Source organism: Tursiops truncatus, chromosome X (genome assembly GCF_011762595.2).
Source record: "Tursiops truncatus isolate mTurTru1 chromosome X, mTurTru1.mat.Y, whole genome shotgun sequence".
Taxonomy (NCBI): domain Eukaryota; kingdom Metazoa; phylum Chordata; class Mammalia; order Artiodactyla; family Delphinidae; genus Tursiops; species Tursiops truncatus.
The window spans coordinates 118893505-118913513 of NC_047055.1; the positions used below are offsets into that span (position 1 = coordinate 118893505).

The following is a 20009-nucleotide window of genomic DNA, read 5'->3' on the forward strand; positions in this document are numbered from 1 at the left end:
AGGGAAGCCCTGTCAAAAGCTTTTTCTGCATCTATTGAGAGTATCATATGGTTTTTATCCTTCAATTTGTTAATATGGTGTATCACATTGATTGATTTGCATCTATTGAAGAATCCTTGCATTCCTGGGATAAACGCCACTTGATCAGGGTGTACTATCCTTTTAATGTGCTGCTGGATTCTGTTTGCTAGTATTTTGTTGAGAATTTTTGCATCTATGTTCATCAGTGATATTGGCCTGTAGTTTTCTTGTGACGTCTTTGTCTGGTTTTGGTATCAGGGTGATGGTGGCCTTGTAGAATGAGTTTGGGAGGGTTCCTCCCTCTGCTATATTTTGGAAGAGTTTGAGAAGGAGAGGTGTAAGCTCTTCTCTAAATGTTTGACAGAATTCGCGCCTGTGAAGCCATCTGGTCCTGGGCTTTTGTTTGTTGGAAGGTTTTTCATCACAGTCTCAATTTCAGTGCTTGTGACTGGTCTGTTTATATTTTCTATTTCTTCCTGGTTCAGTCTCGGAAGGTTGTGCTCTTCTAAGAATTTGTCCATTTCTTCCAGGTTGTCCATTTTATTGGCATAGAGTTGCTTGTAGTAATCTCTCATGATCTTTTGTATTTCTGCAGTGTCAGTTGTTACTTCTCCTTTTTCATTTCTAATTCCGTTGATTTGAGTCTTCTCCCTTTTTTTCTTGATGAGTCTGGCTAATGGTTTATCAATTTTGTTTTTCTTCTCAAAGAACCAGTTTTTAGTTTTATTGATCTTTGCGATCATTTCCTTCACTTGTTTTTCATTTATTTCCGATCTGATCTTTATGATTTCTTTCCTTCTGCTAACTTTGGGGATTTTTTGTTCTTCTTTCTCTAATTGCTTTAGGTGTAGGTTAGGTTGTTTATTTGAGATGTTTCCTGTTTCTTAAGGTAGGATTGTATTGCTATAAACTTCCCTCAGAACTGCTTTTGCTGCATCCCATAGGTTTTGGGTTGTCATGTTTTCACTGTCATTTGTTTCTAGGTATTTTTTGATTTCCTCTTTGATTTCTTCAGTGATCTCTTGGTTATTTAGTAATGTATTGTTTAGCCTCCATGTATTTGTATTTTTTACAGCTTTTTTTTTTCTGTAATTGATATCTAGTCTCATAGCGCTGTGGTTGGAAAAGACAATTGATATGATTTCAATTTTCTTAAATTTACCAAGGCTTGATTTGTGACCCAAGATACAATCTATCCTGGAGAATGTTCCATGAGCACTTGAGAAGAATGTGTGTTCTGTTGTTTTTGGATGGAGTGTCCTATAAATATCAGTTAAGTCCATCTTGTTTAATGTGTCATTTAAAGCTTTTGTTTCCTTATTTATTTTCATTTTGGATGATCTGTCCATTGGTGAAAGTGGGGTGTTAAAGTCCCCTACTATGACTGTGTTACTGTCGATTTCCCCTTTATGACTGTTAGCATTTGCCGTATGTATTGAGGTGCTCCTATGTTGGGTGCATACATATTTACAATTGTTATATTTTCTTCTTGGATTGATCCCTTGATCATTACGTAGTGTCCTTCTTTGTCTCTTCTAATAGTCTTTATTTTAAAGTCGATTTTATCTGATATGAGAATTGCTACTCCAGCTTTCTTTTGATTTCCATTTGCATGGAATATCTTTTTCCATCCCCTCACTTTCAGTCTGTATGTGTCCCTAGGTCTGAAGTGGGTCTGTTGAAGACGGCATTGCTTTTGTATCCGTTCAGTGAGCCTGTGTCTTTTGGTTGGAGCATTTAATCCATTCACGTGTAAGGTAGTTATCAATATGTATGTTCCTATTACCATTTTCTTGATTGTTTTGGGTTTGTTATTGTAGGTCTTTTCTTTGTCTTGTGTTTCCTGACTAGAGAAGTTCCTTTAGCATTTGCTGTAAAGCTGGTTTGGTGGTGCTGAATTCTCTTAGCTTTTGCTTGTCTGTAAAGGTTTTAATTTCTCCATCGAATCTGAATGAGATCCTTGCTGGGTAGAGTAATCTTGGTTGTAGGTTTTTCCCTTTCATCACTTTAAGGATGTCCTGCCACTCCCTTCTGGCTTGCAGAGTTTCTGCTGAGATATCAGCTGTAAACCTTATGGGGATTCCCTTGTATGTTATTTGTTGCTTTTCCCTTGCGCTTTTAGTATTTTTTCTTTGTATTTAATTTTTGATAGTTTGAGTCATACGTGTCTTGGCATGTTTCTCCTTGGATTTATCCTGTATGGGACTCTCTGCACTTCCTGGACTTGATTGACTATTTCCTTTCCCACATTAGGGAAGTTTTCAACTACAATCTCTTCAAATCTTTTCTCAGTCCCTTTGTTTTTCTCTTCTACTTCTGGGACCCCTATAATTCGAAGGTTGGTGTGTTTAATATTGTCCCAGAGGTCTCTGAGAGTGTCCTCAATTCTTCTTTTTTCTTTAAAAAGACTATCCTCTTTTCATTCTTTTTTCTTTATTCTGCTCTGCAGTAGTTATTTCCACTATTTTATCTTCTAGGTCATTTATCCGTTCTTCTGCCTCAGTTATTCTGCTATTGAGTCCTTCTAGAGAATTTTTAATTTCATTTATTGTGCTGTTTGTCATTGTTTGTTTGCTCTTTAGTTCTTCTAGGTCCTTGTTAAACATTTCTTGTATTTTCTCCATTCTATTTCCAAGATTTTGGATCATCTTTACTATCATTACTCTGAATTCTTTTTCAGGCGGACTGCCTATTTCCTCTTCATTTGTTTGCTCTGGTGGGTTTTTCCTTTGCTCCTTCATCTGCTGTGTATTTCTCTGTTCTCTCATTTTGGTTAACTTACTGTGTTTGGGGTCTCCTTTTCGCAGGCTATAGGTTTGTAGTTCCCGTTGTTTTTGGTGTCTGCCCCCAGTGGCTAAGGTTGGTTCAGTGGGTTGTGTAGCCTTCCTGGTGGAGGGGACCAGTGCCTGTGTTCTCGTGGTTGAGGCTGGATCTTGTCCTTCTGGCGGGCAGGACCGCATCCGGTGGTGTGTTTTGGGTGTCAGTGAACTTAGTATGATTTTAGGCAGCCTCTCTGCTAATGGGTGGGGTTGTGCTCCTGTCTTACTAGTTGTTTGGCATGGAGTGTCCAGCAGTGGAGCTTGCTAGTCGTTGACTGGAGCTGGGTGTTCGCATTGAGATGGAGATCTCTGGGAGAGCTTTCGCCATTTGGTATTACGTGGAGCCGGGAGGTCTCTGGTGGACCAGTGTCCTGAACTTGGCTCTCCCACCTCAGAGGCACAGGCCTGACACCCGGCTGGAGCACCAAGACCCTGTCAGCCACACGGCTCCTGTTGTGAGAGGATCCACATTTCATCTGGAAAGGACATAAATCTGGCCATCTCACTTCAGGCCTAGCCCATCCGCCTTTTTTCCCTTTGTGCTTAGTCTGTTTCACTTGCTCATAGCAGGCCCCGTGCATAGGCCTTGCCCCCAGCCCTTCAGACCAGAGTTCCTCGTGAAACGGCTGAGGTGACACCTCAGCTTGGGACGTGCGCTGAAGCTCTGTGGTCTAGATTTTTAAATGTATAACGTGAGCAAGACATCTGATGTCCCTTCAAATATTTTTGTTTGAAAAAGCCTTTTGACTTTTAGTTGTGTCAGCTCAAAGGAGGGAGAGTTCAAAGGGAAAGAGAGGAACTCTCAGTAGAACTGAAGGGCAGAGGTATGGATATGAGGGGGGAAAAATGTCTGAGTTCAGGAAAGCAGATGGGCCAGTCCTGGAGACCAGGGTGGCTGGTGCAGAAGCTTCCTGAAGGATGATCGTGCGGAAGCAGACTGGAAAAGGTGCTGGGTGGAGACTGTGCAGAGCCTTGAACACAGATACAAATGGTACTGCGTGTCATGGTGATGTGCGCCGCTTCCAAGGCTTCCAGTGCTTTCCTTCCCTGTAGTAACTTACTGTTTTCGTACCTTTTATTCTGCCATCGTGAATATATATCCATATTGTCTAAGCAAAATAGTTTCCACTGGTTAAGCAGTTTATAGCACCAGGCACCGTTCTACTGGCCTCATATACTGCCTTCCTTAATTTTTACAATGACCACATGGCATACATTGTACTACTCCTCTCATTCAAGATGAGAAAACTGAGGCACAGAGATGTGAATTAATTTAGTCAAGGTCACACAGCTAGTAAGTGGTCCAACCCGAATTTGACACCACACTGTGTGATGACACAGCCCCACCTCTATCCTCTAACCTGAAAGATCCTTTTGCTGAAAAAAGTCTAGATTTTGGAGTATTCACCCAATGAGATATCCAGGAAGTCTCTGTGGTTTGTCACTGCATTTTGCATGTGCAAACCTAACCACAGTAGCCCTCATCCTCAGAAGGATACAATACAGGCAGGTGAAAATGTCTCCCATCAGGCTTGAAATATTGTTTCCCAATTCCCTGGCTGACCTGCCAAGCAAATCTGCAAAAATGATTTTCATGGCGTTTGCGACAGAGTTATATGATAAGAAAGACATAAACTTAATTCCTTCTTTCACGGACCACACTGGCTTTTGTAGCTCCTGGCTGTGTAGTGACAGCTCATAACATGCCACAGGGCCGCCCCGCTGGGTGCTTATCCCTTTCAGCCCTTTGAATCCCCAGACAAGCAAAGAGCATTCGTAAGAACACAGGAGATGCTGCATATTCGATCATAGTATATATAAAAGATATTTCTGCAATTAAAATAAAAGCTTGATCGTGTCTGCAACAGCCAGTGCAAGTGTCCCATTCTTTTCCCTACATCTGTGTCACTGCACTGTAGAGGTCATTCACTTGTGTAATGTGGAAGAACCAAGAGTGCTGCTTCCACATTGTCCCACAAGGTACTGCAGCCTCCCAGCTGTTATGAAACAGCGTTAGCGTCACAACAGGAAGTACAGTCCATGGCCAGTAAATAAAGCCCTTCCTTCCCTTTTAGCAGGCCTCAGAACTTCCTCATCCTCAGTTCCAAATCCTTTTACAGATGTTGACTTAGGAGTTTAGATTTTCCTCTCCCTCTCTGAGCTCCTTTAGGGGTCCAACAGTATGAATCAGGCTTCTGTCATTTACCCCTCCCTTCTTTTAGGTTATAAGTAAGCAAAGGGACAAGCAATATTATCTGCATTGTTCCCACGGAAAGCTTGACATCATAGAGAAAAAGCCCACTTGACCGTACCCATCTTTCTTCTGTAAATATTTTGAGTAGGACTTTATCAACACCACCTTGCCCTTGAGTTGGAATTTCCCTTTTAATTTACCCCTGGCACTCCCTGTTCAAAATCAAGCCAGGGAAGCTGAAGCAGGCTTCCCTGTATTTTGTATATAAATCTCTGCAAACATAATAGAAAGTGTAAAAAGAGCTCTGTAAATAGCTGTTCAAGCTCACAATTCATGCCAGGCAAACGGGGGAAAAATACTAATGTGTCGGTGATTATACACGAGAAGAAGGAAAGAGGTTCCTGAAAAAGCGTTCAGCTAATAAACATTTCTTTCTTATATCCAAGAATGTGCCATTGTTCCAGAATTTCTATATAGGTGCATTCGATTTCTATCGCTGCTGTAACAGATGACCACAAACTTAGTGGCTTAAAATAACACAAATTTTTCATCACACAGTTCTATAGATCAGAAGTCTGGCAGGGATCTCACTGGGCTAAGATCAAGGTGTTGGCCACGTTATGCTACATTCTGGAGGCTCTCCGTGAGAACCCACTTCCTTGCCTCTTCCACCTTCTAAAGCTGCCTGAGTTCCTTCGCTCACGACCCCCTTCCTCCGTCTTCAAAGCTGACCCTGCCAGGCCAAGTCCTTTTCATGCTGCCACCTCTCTGGTTCTCTCTTCCATAGTCACATCTTCCTTCTTCACTTTTGAGGACCCTTGTGATTACATCAGGCACCCCCAAGCACTCCAGGATCATCAGGTCATTTCTAAGTTCATCTGATAAGCAATCTTAATTCCACCTGCAGCCTAAATTCCCCTTTGCCTTGTCACGTAACATGTTCACAGGTTCCAGGGTTTAGAACATGGACATCTTTGCAGAGCCATCACTTTCTCTACCACAACAGGCAATATATATTGTTTTATATGTTTTTTTCTTAGTAGCATAACGTTAGTTCTCTTTTCACTGAGCCAAGACCCCCATATTTCTAGCAATTCAAAAGCAGGAAAAGTGTTCTTTTAAGATACATGAAGTAGTGAAAACAATAGCCGCTCGATTACTCATTGTATCAGGTAATATAGTTACTGCACATTCATCTGCTTTCTGAATTCTTAGTAGAGCCCCGTAAAATAGACAGTGCACATGAGAATGTTCTCATGTGTGGTTGAAAAAAGTCTGAGCTTCAGAAAGATTCAGGTTCACTCAGCTAGTGAAGTCACACTGGCTTCCAATCAGCCGTGAAAGGCACACTTTACCCTGCCTCCTCAGCCTCCAGGGCCTCACCCAGGGAGGCCTGCCCTACACCCCCCCCCCCCCCCCCCCCCCCCCCCCCGCCGGACCTCCACTCCGGAGCCTCGACTTTCTCTCCTCTTTAAGTTAAGCCCACCTGCCTAGTGAGTCCTGGTGCTAAATAGCTGGAATGCTGACAGCCCTCCCAGTCTTGCCTGGCCCTCGGCATCAGCCCTACACGACTCCCAGCTCCACTACTAAAGTCCGGAATTGCTCGTGGCCTGTGCAAGTTGAGAATTTTTGTGGAAGACCCGACTACCAGAGCGTTGATGCTACATCTTGGCCTCTCCACATCAAGAAAGCAAATTCTCATGAGAGAACAGAAGTTAAGCTTTGAATATGGAAAGCAGAACTTGGGAACACTTTGGTTGAACCCGACCTGAAATCCCGTAGGTTTTCAACACTGCAATTTCTTCTGACATCAGTGGACACCCTGCTTTTGGAGACAGAGCACTGCTTTCAACAGTGTCGGGTCTCTCTCCCTGAGACACCCCAGGATCATCTCTGGGGACCAAACTGAGGCCGTGTGTCAGTCAGCCGGCCCCGCTTCCCTGCAGTCATTTGGTTTCAATGGAGGAAATGGGTCCTCGCCCCACTAGTCAAACCTCTGCCTGGATAAGAGTCAGCAGAGAAGAGGGGAGATGATTCCCACCAACAAAACGAATAACCAACACTGAAAGTGAATGATTTTCTATCTGGGTGTTGACATGGTACAGGTTTTGGGGTGTTTTCTTGTGCTTTCAGCCTGGGGAAAAAGGCACTTTTTTTGTGAGTTCTTTGCTATAAAATCAAATAGTTCAACCAGCTACCATGTAGCTAAAGAAAAGAAAGATTGGTGGAGTTTCTTCCTAATGAGCCCTGCTTGAAATCATACACACACACACACACACACACACACACACATTCTCCCAGTATTAGGGTACTTCGTTTCATTGTTTTTGGAGACCAGGACATTGGCAATATAGATGCTTAGAACCAGGCAATGATTAGCTCAGCACCCCGCAGTATTTTCTCTTTCCTATTGAAGTCAAATTGGGCAGAGCCCTGTTTATCACCTTCCCAGACCCCCCTCCCAGCCCACTCGCTAGCTAGGCATGACTTCTGACGTTCCCGGGCGCATAGTACATTTATCCTCACCGATACCTCTGCTCTGCAACACAGAGGCTCTGTTTGCAAAGCACACTGGTTGTGAGCATCCCATGGTGGTATGTGAACATCAGCCTCGACAGCTAGACAGCGACTGCCTGAGGACATTTCATCTCTGCCTCTCAGAATCCAGCCAGGGTCCTGCACAGAACGGGTGCTCAGGGAGGCTGGTGAAAAGATCAGCTACATTTGTGCAAGTGGAGGTTTGCTAGAAAAAAGCTACCAAATGCAATATTACACCCTGGATTGACTCCTGGGATAGAAAAAGCACATTAATGGGAAAGCTGATGAAACCCAAATAAAGTCTGGTGTTTAGTTAATAGCATTGCCCCAATATCAGTTTGTTTTGACAAACAGTTGGAAATGTCAAATGTTAACATTAGGGGAAGCTGGGTGAGGGGTATATGGGAACTCTCTGTACTATCTTTGCAACTTTTCTGCAAATTTAATCCCAGAGCAAAAAGTTTACTCAAACAAAAACAAGTATGCTCACTGGCTTTAAGGGTATGGCGACATTGTAAGATCAGTGGTACAATAAGAAAAATGGACTGAACTTTTCCCGCCCCCCCCCCCCGCGTCACCCCCCTCCTGGGGCCTGGCTCACTGGGTAGAGGTATAGAATGGCCCTATCAGTGGGTGTCCGCTCAATATGCCACATCTGGAAATGTGGACAATTCAAAGTACAAAAGATTTAGCCATTCAAAGTGATGGTGAGAAGGGCCATTGGAACTAAAAGGGTTTTTTTTCCTTGGACTTCCCAGAATCTCCCTCTGGAAACAGTTGGCATTTGCCAAGCCGAGATCACAGTCTCACGCAGAAAAGCCAGGCCTGTGATAGCTGGGTTGCCTCACAGCCTCATCCTTGAGACACTGCAATGGACTGAGATTTGGTGACAGAGAAAAGGGCGTTTGCCTTCACTATTCCCTTCCCCAAGGCTGGGAGGCTGTCACAGACTGGACCTGATATTGACCAGGAAACTAGCCTTTGTTTCCCTGGGTGGCTTATCCAGCTGGTAGAAAACATTCTAGTAACTGATAAGAGAAGTGCACCTCTACTTGCCACCCCTTTAGCTCAACTTCAAACAAAAGAGACCAGTGAAAATTCCCAGAATGAAGTCCAACCTTCCGGGCCATTTCCTGGGGACTCAGAGCATTCCACTTGTCCTTCCTGAGAGTGTCAGGGAGAGTCCAACTGTCCTCTGGGGAACGATCATCATCCCAGTGAAACCAGTCTTAACTATAGAAGGAGTAAGACAGCCTCCAAGATTTTGGCAAACGCCGAGAAATCCAAAGTCAGCTATCTGTCACCCACTCGTCACCCCATCCTCACATCCTCCGCCAGATCTTACTGAGCACAGACTAAATGGCCCAAAGTCTCAGACTGAGATGACGCCCCACGGAGCTGTGAAACCCTAGGCGCGCCAGAACTGCTTTTGCCTCCCCAAGAATAATGGGAACTGTTTAGCCTTTGCCCACTTAGAGATGTGAATTCAATTTTTTCTTATCATGACTGTTACACCATTTTCCTCTGAGAAGCAACTGAGCTCGCAATTGGGGGCTTAGTTCTCCCTAGCTCAGCCAGGTCACGGTGGGGGGACGGGGGCTGGCCTTTCCCTCCTGAGCTGCCCTCTGGGGCCCCAGAACACGCGTTCATACGCGCAGGGCCAGCCCAGGTGGTGGACAAAAGACTTGCCATGGTGGGTAGCAAGTAGGTGCAAATGTAAAGAGCCACAGAAGGCGGGTTTTGCAAGAATCCTGCTCTCACACTATTGACGACAGCCAGGACACAGAAGCAACCTAAGCGTCCACCGACAGATGAATAGATAAAGAAGATGTGGCACATATATACAATGGAATATTACTCAGCCATAAAAAGGAACGAAATTGACTTATCTGTAGTGACGTGGATGGACCTAGAGTCTGTCATACAGAGTGAAGTAAGTCAGAAAGAGAAAGACAAATACCGTATGCTAACACATATATATGGAATCTAAAAAAAAAAAAAAAAAGGTTCCAATGAACCTAGAAGCAGGACAGGAATAAAGACGCAGACGTAGAGAATGGACTTGAGGACGCGGGGAGGGGGAAGGGTAAGCTGTGACAAAGTGAGAGAGCGGCATGGACATATATACACTACCAAACGTAAAATAGATAGCTAGTGGGAAGCAGCCGCATAGCACAGGGAGATCAGCTCGGTGCTTTGTGACCACCTAGAGGGGTGGGATAGGGAGGGTGGGAGGGAGACACAAGCGGGAGGGGATATGGGGATGTATGTATATGTAGAGCTGATTCACTTTGTTGTACAGCAGAAACTAACACGACATTATAAAGCAATTATACTCCAATAAAGATGTTTAAAAAAATTTTTTTTAATTAAAAAAATAAAGAATCCTGCTCTCTACAGACTGTTTCTGCCACCTTTCCCAAACCAAGTCCCGGTTCACGCTTGCGCCTTCCTTCAGGATGGCTCAATCAAAGGATCTTAACAGTGGATAGCGGCAGCTCCTCACAGAGGAAAAGCTCCAGCATGGGGCAGGCTTTTTCCTATTATTATTTCCCAGCCAAGGATGCAAGCTTTCATTTGCAGACGCAGACCGAGTCACCCTTGCACCCGAGATTAGCACGCAGGAGTCTCAGCTTGCAGTCTGGCGGGGAGACGCTTCCTATATTATTTATGCAACGGTAACCCTTACTCACTTCCCTCCCCGAGTTTCAGACACACGCACCCCTTTTTCTCTTGGCATAAACTGTGTGGCCTTGGTTGGCTCTTCCATCAAGAGACTTTACCATGTGGCCCCGGCAGCGGGCTGAGCTAACCCCGAGTCTGAAACATCTGTTTTTTGCCCAGATAATTACGTGCCTAACACTGTAATTCAGGCTTCGCACTCGTGTTTCATAACGTTTTCTTTTTTTAAGCTGGATTCTTCCAAAGGAGGGGAGTAGGGCAATAGGGAAGGGAAGAAAGGAAATGCCAGCTTTGACTCTGAGGTTTCTCTTGCAGTTGTGCTGAGCAAAGTGGAGCAGAGGCGCCTACACCCTCGCTACTCAAGTGTGGTCCATGGACCAGTAATATGAGCGTCACCGGACTGCTTGTTGGAAACACAGAATCTCGGTCCCCAGCTAGACATCTTGAATCGGAACCTGCATTTTCACAAGATTCCCAGCTGACTCTCGTGCGCATTAAAGTAGGAAGTGTCCTGAGTGCTTAAGGACCACAGAGTTGATGAGGTCAACTCTAGACCACTCCGAAGTCACCAACTGGTAAATTAACCCTTTCTACATCTTAGGTACCATTACTGCTGGCACAAGTTGGTACAGGAATAGTGTTGAACAATTTATTTTGTACTCGTAAGAAAATCAATACAAACTGATCGCAAAGGGAAGAAATGATAGACTTCAAAATCGGATGGCAGCAGCTCATTTCCAACTGGGGGCAAGCTGAGGATGGAGGCAAAAGGGAAGAGCATTGGTCTTGGGTCAGGAGAGTTGGTTCTTATTCCCAGGGGGCATAGTCAGCTGGGGGCCCTTGGGCCATCTCTCAGTGCCCCCGTTTCTTCATCTGTGCAGAGGAAGAATGGTGACTAGACTTAATGATTCTTACAATCATAATGTGTCTAATACAATAGCACGGATCCCCACGCTCCCATTCTCTCTCCATCTCCTTCACATTATTTTACTTTTCTCCAAAGCATTTATCAACATGCCTGGCATATTATATATTCCTTTTTTTTCGGCGGGGGGGGCGGTCAGTGTCTCCTTGCTAGAATGCAAGCTCCCTTGGGGCAGGAACTCTGTATTTTAGTCGCTGTTTAACTCCAAAAGTTGGTAAAGCCCCAAGCATACAGCAAGCTGTAGGAATCAACCTTTCCCATCTCTAACGCACCAAGAAGAATCATGAATATTTGTTATTAAATGGTTCCCCAAACTTTCTAAGCCCAAGAGAAAAACCAACATTACTTTCAGTTCTTATTTCATGATTCTCTAGCTACATCTCTTCATTCATCTCTGCACACCATCACATTATGTTACTTTCTGCATAAGGTCTGACTTCCCTTGAACTCTTACTCACAAATCTGTATGTCATGTTTTCTTTAGGTACCTTTGCAAAACTGACGATGTTTTAAAACTTCGTTGAACACACCAGTCAGAATGGCCATCATCAAAAAGTCTACAAATAATAAATGCTGGAGAGGGTGTAGAGAAAAGGGAACCCTCCTACACTGTTGGTGGGAATGTAAATTGGTGCAGCCACTATAGAAAACAGTATGGAGGTTCCTTAAAAAACTAAAAATAGGGCTTCCCTGGTGGCGCAGTGGTTGAGAGTCCGCCTGCTGATGCAAGGGACACGGGTTCATGCCCCGGTCTGGGAAGATCCCACATGCCGCGGAGTGGCTAGGCCCGTGAGCCATGGCCACTGAGCCTGCGCATCCGGAACCTGTGCTCTGCAATGCGAGAGGCCACAACAGTGAGAGGCCCACGTACCGAAAAAAAAAACAACTAAAAATAGAGTTACTGCTATGATCCAGCAATCCCACTCCTGGCCATATATCAGAAGAAAACCATAATTCAAAAGGATACATGCACCCCTATGTTCACTGCAGCACTATTTACAATAGCCAAGACATGGAAGCAACCTAAGTGTCCATTGACAGACGAATGGATAAATATGTGGTACATATACACAATGGAATATTACTCAGCCATAAAAAAGAATGAAATAATGCCATTCGCAGCAACATGGTTAGACCTAGAGATGATCATACTGAGTGAAGTTAAGTCAGACAAAGACAAATATCATATGATATCGCTTATATGTGGAATCTAAAAAAATGATGCAAAGGAACTTATATACAAAACAGAAAGAGACCCACAGATGTAGAAAACAAAATTATGGTTACCAAAGGGGAAGGGGGGAGGGGTAAATCAGGAGTTTGGGATTAACATATACACACTACTACATATAAAAGACATAAACAACAAGGACTTCTGTATAGCACAGGGAACTCTACTCAATATTTTGTAATAACCTATAAGACAAAAGAATCTGAAAAAGAATATACATATGTGTATATCTATATATCTATATAGATATGTATTTAAAACTGAATCACTTTGTTGTACACCTGAAACTAACACAACATTGTAAATCACACTTCAACACTGTAAATCACTTCATTGTAAATCACACTTCAAATAAAAAAAAAAACTGTTGAATACATCATATCCGCTCTCCTTATTCATCGCTCACAGAAAAAGAGGTCTTCTCCTTGGGGTCCAGTATTTCAACAGGAAAACTAATTTTCCCTTCCCACGAAAAATCCAATGAAAGCTTAGAAAGGCACTCATGGGCAGATCAGTAACATCTTTCAAAAAGCCAGTTACAAACACACCAGGCCTACAAGATGTTGTCTTTTATAGACTCTTCATTTTTCTAGGATGCAAAAATATCAGAGGACTAGCTTGAGATGAATGGTGACTACTATGGAAAGTCAGGAATGGCTAAAAGAGGAAAAATTCCCCTGTAGTAGTGTCATATGTTTTCCTCATTAGTTCTTCCTGTTTAAACCCTTAGCATTCCTCTCCATCTTCTCTTCACACTCCCAAGCACATTTCAGACCTCCCTCATTCCCTGATCGGTTTTTGTATTTCATTTATGGGCTGGTGCGACAAAATCCTGTGGAAAATCATGCAATCACTTGCCTAGAACACATTTGTCGGTCTGGACTCAAATGAATTTAAAAGTTGCCAAACATACTATTTGCAGGCCGTGTACTCACACCCCTTAATGACAGGGATCTCTGCCTTGGTCGGAATCTGTAGGAAGCAATGGTGATGCACCATCGTCCACCATTCTTGGTCCCAGCATTGTCACACTGCCCAACCCAAGTGTTACTCATCCCACAGAGCTACCTGGAAGATGCTATTGCGTGTAACATCAGTCCCGACAGTTTTCCCTTTTAGCACTGTTTTTTTAAAATTTGTTTATTTTGTTTTGTGTTTTCAAATCTTGAGGCCCAGAACTCATCCTGATACAGGCAGATGTGGCAGCATTAGAAGTAGGTAGTTTGTAAATGTCCACCAACAGGTGAATGGATAAAGAAGATGTGGTACATACATACAATAGAATATTACTCAGCCATAAAAAAGAATGAAATAATGCCATTTGCAGCAACATGGGTGGACCTAGAGATGATCATACTAAGTAAAGTAAGGCAGACAAAGACAAATATCATATGATATTGCTTATATGTGGAATCTAAAATAAAATGATACAAATGAACTTATATACAAAACAGAAACAGACCCACAGACATAGAGAACAAACTTATAGTTACCAAAGGAGAAAGGTGGGAAGGGGTAAATTAGGAGTTTGGGATTAACAGATACACACTACTATATATAAAATAGGTAACCAACAAGGACCTACTGTATAGCACAGGGAACTACACTCAATATTTTATAATAACCTATAAGGGAAAAGAATCTGAAAGAGAACATATATATGTACATATGTATAATTGAATCACTTTGCTGTACACTTGAAACTAACACAACACTGTAAATCATCTACAATTCAATTTTTAAAAAAAGGTACAAAAAGAAAGGGAATATGACAAAGCAAAAAAAAAAAAAAAATAGAAGTAGGTAGGTTTGCCAAGAGCCTACGTGGATACACAGGCCACCATGTTCTATTTCTCTTTGTTCAACAATGCCTCCGCTTATTCTTATTTTTTCTCTTCTGGCTTTGAGCAATGATGTGTTTTGTTCCAAAAGAGAACCACCAAAGAAAGGAGTTGTGCATTGCTCATCCAACCTCAGGGTGCTCTTTTTGTAGGATTCTTCTGCCCACTCACTGTTTCATATGCGAAAGCATTTAAATTCAAAACTCACTAAGTCAGAACTGAAACTATGTGGGTTTCAGGTCTCCTTTTCCATTTGCCCTTCTTTAAAAACCAGGGAGTCCTACAGGGAGATGTGCGTGTGTGCCAGGAAGGGTGAGCGAGAAGGCTGTGGGGTGCTGTGCTGGAACCCATGATGCTGTGGCTCGCCTATGCATCACAGACCTTTAGAGGTGGAAAGACCCTGATCCAATTCCATTGTTCTACAAATGAGAAACTCAAAGCCAGAGAGAGGGACCCGCCCAAAGTCACATGGCGAATTAGAAGCCAAGAGCAGACCCATACATCTTGGCTGCAGTTGGGTGCCCTAATCTAGATCTATTTGGCCTCCTGTTCCCCAACAAGATCAGAGAACCATGCAATTAAAAAAAAACCTTGAAGCCAATGGCAAGTCCCCACACACTACTTAATATGAAAGAGCATCTCTACCTATTTTTAAAGAAGGCAACATGAACCAGAATCTAGACCTAGTGAAGAGTTCTTAGTAGTCCTTATACAGAGAGATCTGTGTGACTCCCAACCCATTCTATGCAACCACAGTTCAGGTGACTTACGTTCAACATCAAGCAACTAGAAAAGTGAAGTACTGAGGAGCCTTGGGAGCTGAGTTAACTGGGACATTTTCTTGGTAGAGGTAAGGTTCTGGGGTCATTGCTAATTAGATGAAGAAGTCCCTAGAAACCATCCCATGAGGAAGGCCTCGGTGACTCTAGTGGGTCGGGATTTTCCAAACAAGTTCATACCAGCCACATGTTAAGAGCCAAATAACAGTCACAAAGGAATCCAAAGGGGAGCTTCTGTGCTGAGAATGGATGGGGCCTTTTCAACAATTTTTAGGATAACTTGTTGACAAGATGACTGTAAAAACTGTGATGAAAAGACATTAGAAACAAACGATTTTCAAGCGAGACTAAAGAACAGGTGGAAAAAGTGGTTAATGGGGCCTTTTTTTTTTTTTTTCACATGACTATTCCAGCAGCCCACGGGTCAGGCCTGGACCCTTTATCCATCCAGCCAAGGAGCCCTGATGGTCCTTTCAGGAAGGAATAGGTCTCTGCAACCTTTATGCTCATAAAAAAACTGAAAGACTGCAACAGTAAGAAAAGAAAGCCAAACAAGCTTCAAAGGCCAAAGTCTGCAAAGATGGAAACTGTTAATTCACGAACATTTGGTCAGATTCTTACTAGATGGAGGTCAGAGGTCCTTTACTTTGTACTAAAACATAAAATTAGTTGCAGCAACCAGAGATGTGTTTGAAGGGTCAGTGCAGTGACTCTTCCCAGGCAGAAGTTGATCAAGAGGATGAACCAAGCAATGCATGAACAGCTGGTCTCTGCCTGTGAGAGGAAAAGACGGCTTAATTCCCATCCCCTGAAATGAGATACTGAGAAGCAATTAGAAAACAAGGGGGGGAAGCATCCAAATGGCTAAGTGAAAACAAGCAGAGATTCTCTACGAGGGGTCTCAGATTCCTGCAGGCTCACAGTTATAACAGGGACTGAGAGATTCAATATCAAATATGTATTTTCCCACTCAAAAGAATGCAATGCCCTAGCTAGAAGATTCTTTTTAAATAAGTTTCAAAATTGTAAAAATAATCATAGTATCTTACGGCAGGCCACAAAAATTTGAGGATACCAAAAAGGGGTCGCTTTTTAAAAAAAGTACAGAACTGCTGATAGAGCAATATAAATGGAAAACAGAAATTAAATATAGCAATATAAATGAAAAATATATATGGACAAGGAGAAATCAAGGGATTGTCATAGAGGAGAATGAGGATGAAAGTCCCGGAAAAGGAGAATTTGAATGCTTCAGCTAATTTCTTTGTGGTCCCCCCCACCCCGTCCCAAAGGTAGAGGGTTCTATTGGTTTTATAAGGACGGTTTGGTTAGCAGAATGTGTGAATAAGGCTAAGGTTTGGAGGAAGAATCATCGAAGTCTCTGAAAAGGGCTTTTGTTTCCAACCCAAAGGGAAAAAAATCTGAAGCTTTTTTACAGTACTAAACGATTTATTCATATACTGCATATATACGCACAATGACAAGAGAGAAAAATCTTTGCAACTTTGGGGCCTTAATTTTCCGGTTCTGAAATGACCTAAACATTGTCATATTCATTCCAGAGACAAAAAAGTACAGTTTAATGAAATGAATCGTTACATTTTTGAAACGTTTAGCTTAAAGGCCATAGAAATGCAAATGATGAACAGGAAGTCAGGGCTGCCAAACCACTGAGGTAGCTGAAGGCAGATTTTCTCACTACATCTCCAGACACATGGAAAAAAGGAAAAGGAAGGCTCTAGAGATGCACGGTCTAGTAAACTTCTCAATGTAATCTCAGGAGTACAAACAGTACTACGGACCCAGGAACTCGTGATTCAAATCTAACGTTATCCAAAATAGAAGAATTCGAAGGACAGATTAGTTAGATTAGAAAAATAAGCAGAGATTCTCTACTCTCGGTCTCAGATTCCTGCAGACTCACAGTTATAAAAGGGACTTATCCCTGTTACGGGAGGGAGAAGATTCCTGAGTTCAACAAACACCAACCCCACCATCTCTGGTTGTGTGGGACACAAAGGTGAATAAAATGCACCTTCTCCCTCAGAGCTCACACCTGGCTTACATTTTCAAATCTTTAAGGTTTATTAATAAAGGAAAAAAGAAAAAGAAAACCTTCAAAATCAGGGAGAGGAAATCTGAAAGCATTTTCTATTTTCTCGTGCTATGCTAGTTTTTTCCCCCCAGCTTTATTAAGACGTTAAAAGCTAGATTTTTAAAAAGTCACTCTATTTTATGCTGTCTTAAAAAAAAAAAAATCGCACGCTGGTATGAATACAAGAGAGAATTCTAAAAACGTAGGTTTGTGTATTTAACCTCATATTCTATTAAAGAGCTAAAACAAATGGATTTCAATCAGTGATATTGGAGCTGAAGGCTTGAAGTTCATTATCAGCCTGTCTGGAAATGATTTGCTTGCTCTCTGGGGTTCCTGATTTTTATTTGCATGTGTTTCTGCCCAGCGGCTGAAAGGTCGGCAAGAGGAAACACTGTTGCAGGGCCCCAGTCCGTCTCATTCTTGAGAAACAGCTGAGCTGGCTCCTGGGACAGGCTCATGCTTCTAGAATACTGTGGGCTTGTCAAGCCAGTCATCATAGCCACAACAGCACTGCCATTTCAAACACCAGATTCAATGTCATTTTTTTTTGTTTTTATTCCATAGCCAAAGAACAGACAGCAAACACAGACACTTTTTGCCTGCTATTTTCAAGTCTTTCTTAGCAAGTCTTGGAAGAATGTATGAGCAGGCGTTCCTGCTCTGTCTGAAAAAAAAACACACCAAAAAACAGCAGTGCAGAAGAGTGCAAAAGGTTTCACTTCCTTTTTAATCTTTACTGAGCAGAAAAGAACAGCTTGAAAATGGTGTCTCTGGGGAAGAGAGAGTCACTTCCTGGCGGCCTTTGTCAACAGAGACCCTGCCACGTGACCCATCTTCAGACAGTATAGAGAAGCATGGTTTATTATATCTTCCATGGAAACACCCAATTAAGTCATGTGGAGTGTTGACTTAGTATCCTTTCCCGAACATTCCAGGGACTCTGACAGCTAAATGGTGCAGCCTTGGGTAAAATGTACCTCTCTGTAAGGTTTTCAAATGTGCTCTAAGGAGTCCACCCACGGGCCAGCTGCTTAAATGGTTCCAAGAGTCCAGAAATATAAGACTAAAATTGCATCAGTACCACGTGGATTATTCCTCTTAACAATAATGCTGCAGGTGGTACAAGTTACATATCTATATCTATATCTATAGTTGGTCATTAAGAAAAATGCCACAAATGTCTAGAAGGAAAAGAAGACACTCATAAAATAGTAGTCATCAAATTTGAGAAGCTAATAACACAAGATACTCACTCTCAGATTTTCTTAGTATAATTTGCAATACCCATTGGCAATATGAACCCCTAGTCACATCCACCGCTTCTCTGCTTTTGATAAATGCCATGGCTTCCTAGATTTTAAAGAGAGAAATCCTAGGTGTAATGCTGAGCTTCAGATAATAATAATAAAGGTGTTTTATCCTGTTTTGTCACTGATTAAAAAGAAAGTGAGATGAGCTGAATGGGAAAAAATACAGCTGGGGATCACTGAATGAGAAACTCACGCTGGAGGAAACGTGTGGGCGAAACTGAACACTTGGTTCAGAGGTGAAAACTGCATCTGACTGGCTGCTTGCAATTTCGCCTTCCAGATGGCAGTTGGACCGGTTGTTTTTCCCTCCAAGAGACACGGAAGAGATTGACAGAAAGCTGGCTTACTCCTACTAGACGCCTTTGGTTTGGCTGTTGGTAAACTGGAAATCGAGTTAACCACATCTGCTAAATGACCAGTCAATTCAACCTCACTCTTGTTCTCTTGTAGAATTCGGCAACCCGCTGAATGGTTTTGACCAGCTTTGCCAGAAGATGAGTTAGGCGTATGGGAGTCAATACAACTTTGAACGATGCTTGTCACAAGATTTCTAGTCCCTGGGATAGGACTGCAAATCTCTTACGGCCCGAGTCCCTCTGTGTTTCCTTTGTGTGTCTTTCAGTGTCTTACCCATAACAGGCGCTTCCTAAGTGTGTGCTGAATGAATGAAATCTGCTCGTGTCCCACCCATCCCACCCCTCCAAATACATACATATAAATAAGGAAATAAATCAAAAGGATAAACAATGAGTCCATGGAAAGCCCAGACACTTTGTGTCCACATAGACTTCCACACTGTCAAACACCTGGATGCTTGGAAACATCTGGATGGTTGCCTCCATTATTCTATGTTCCTCCAGTGATTTAATGATAAAAATAGATTATAGGGAGGGAGGGAGACGCAACAGGGAAGATATATGGGAACATATGTTTATGTATGATTGATTCACTTTGTTATAAAGCAGAAACTAACACACCATTGTAAAGCAATTATACCCCAATAAAGATGTTAAAAAAAAAAAAAGATTATATACAGAGATAGATTCTGAAGTAAGACAAGAAATGATCTACCAATCCTATAGTCCTTTTGTTCCTACGGTCTAAAATGATTCCTATTTTATGAAAAATTTAGCAAGATCTGGATCTGCTACTTAGGATGGTTTGCTAGTACTTGACAATGAGACTCAGAATGTTGCTGTATGTTGATGTCATTTCCCTCCCTCTCTCCCCCCTCTCTTTTCTATAAAATTTTAGAATAGTTAGCTCTTCGGTTCACTCTGATAGGAGCTCCGAGGATCCCAAAGCACCAGGCATGTCCGAGAATTCCAGGATGGCTGAGTTACTGGACCTACAACACAGCCCCGGCTCCCAGGAATTTTCCTTTCCCAGGCTCCCCAGGCACCACCCACAGCCATACCAGCCACTCTGCAGAGCGTTCCTCAGCCAGCAGGCCCTCTCCCTGTTACCAGACCAGAAGCCATTCTGGAGAATAAGAAGCCAATATAAGGAGAAGACAAAAGCCCGCAGTGTGTGATTTCTGTCTGCCCATTGTTGTAAGCACGAGGTAACGT

General features: G+C 42.7%; 1 long non-coding RNA gene across 4 annotated transcripts in view; it reads right to left on the reverse strand.

Moving 5' to 3' along the window:
• LOC141277656 (uncharacterized) overlaps window positions 1-20009 on the reverse strand; it is a 49057-nt gene that overhangs the window by 10000 nt on the left and 19048 nt on the right. The window contains exon 7 of one of the 4 annotated variants that reach the window (XR_012329408.1): window positions 9807-11127. The exons of the other annotated variants lie outside the window; for them this stretch is intronic. This is a non-coding gene — a long non-coding RNA (uncharacterized lncRNA). Of the gene's footprint in view, window positions 1-9806; window positions 11128-20009 lie in introns of those variants that run through there. 4 annotated transcript variants of the gene reach the window in all.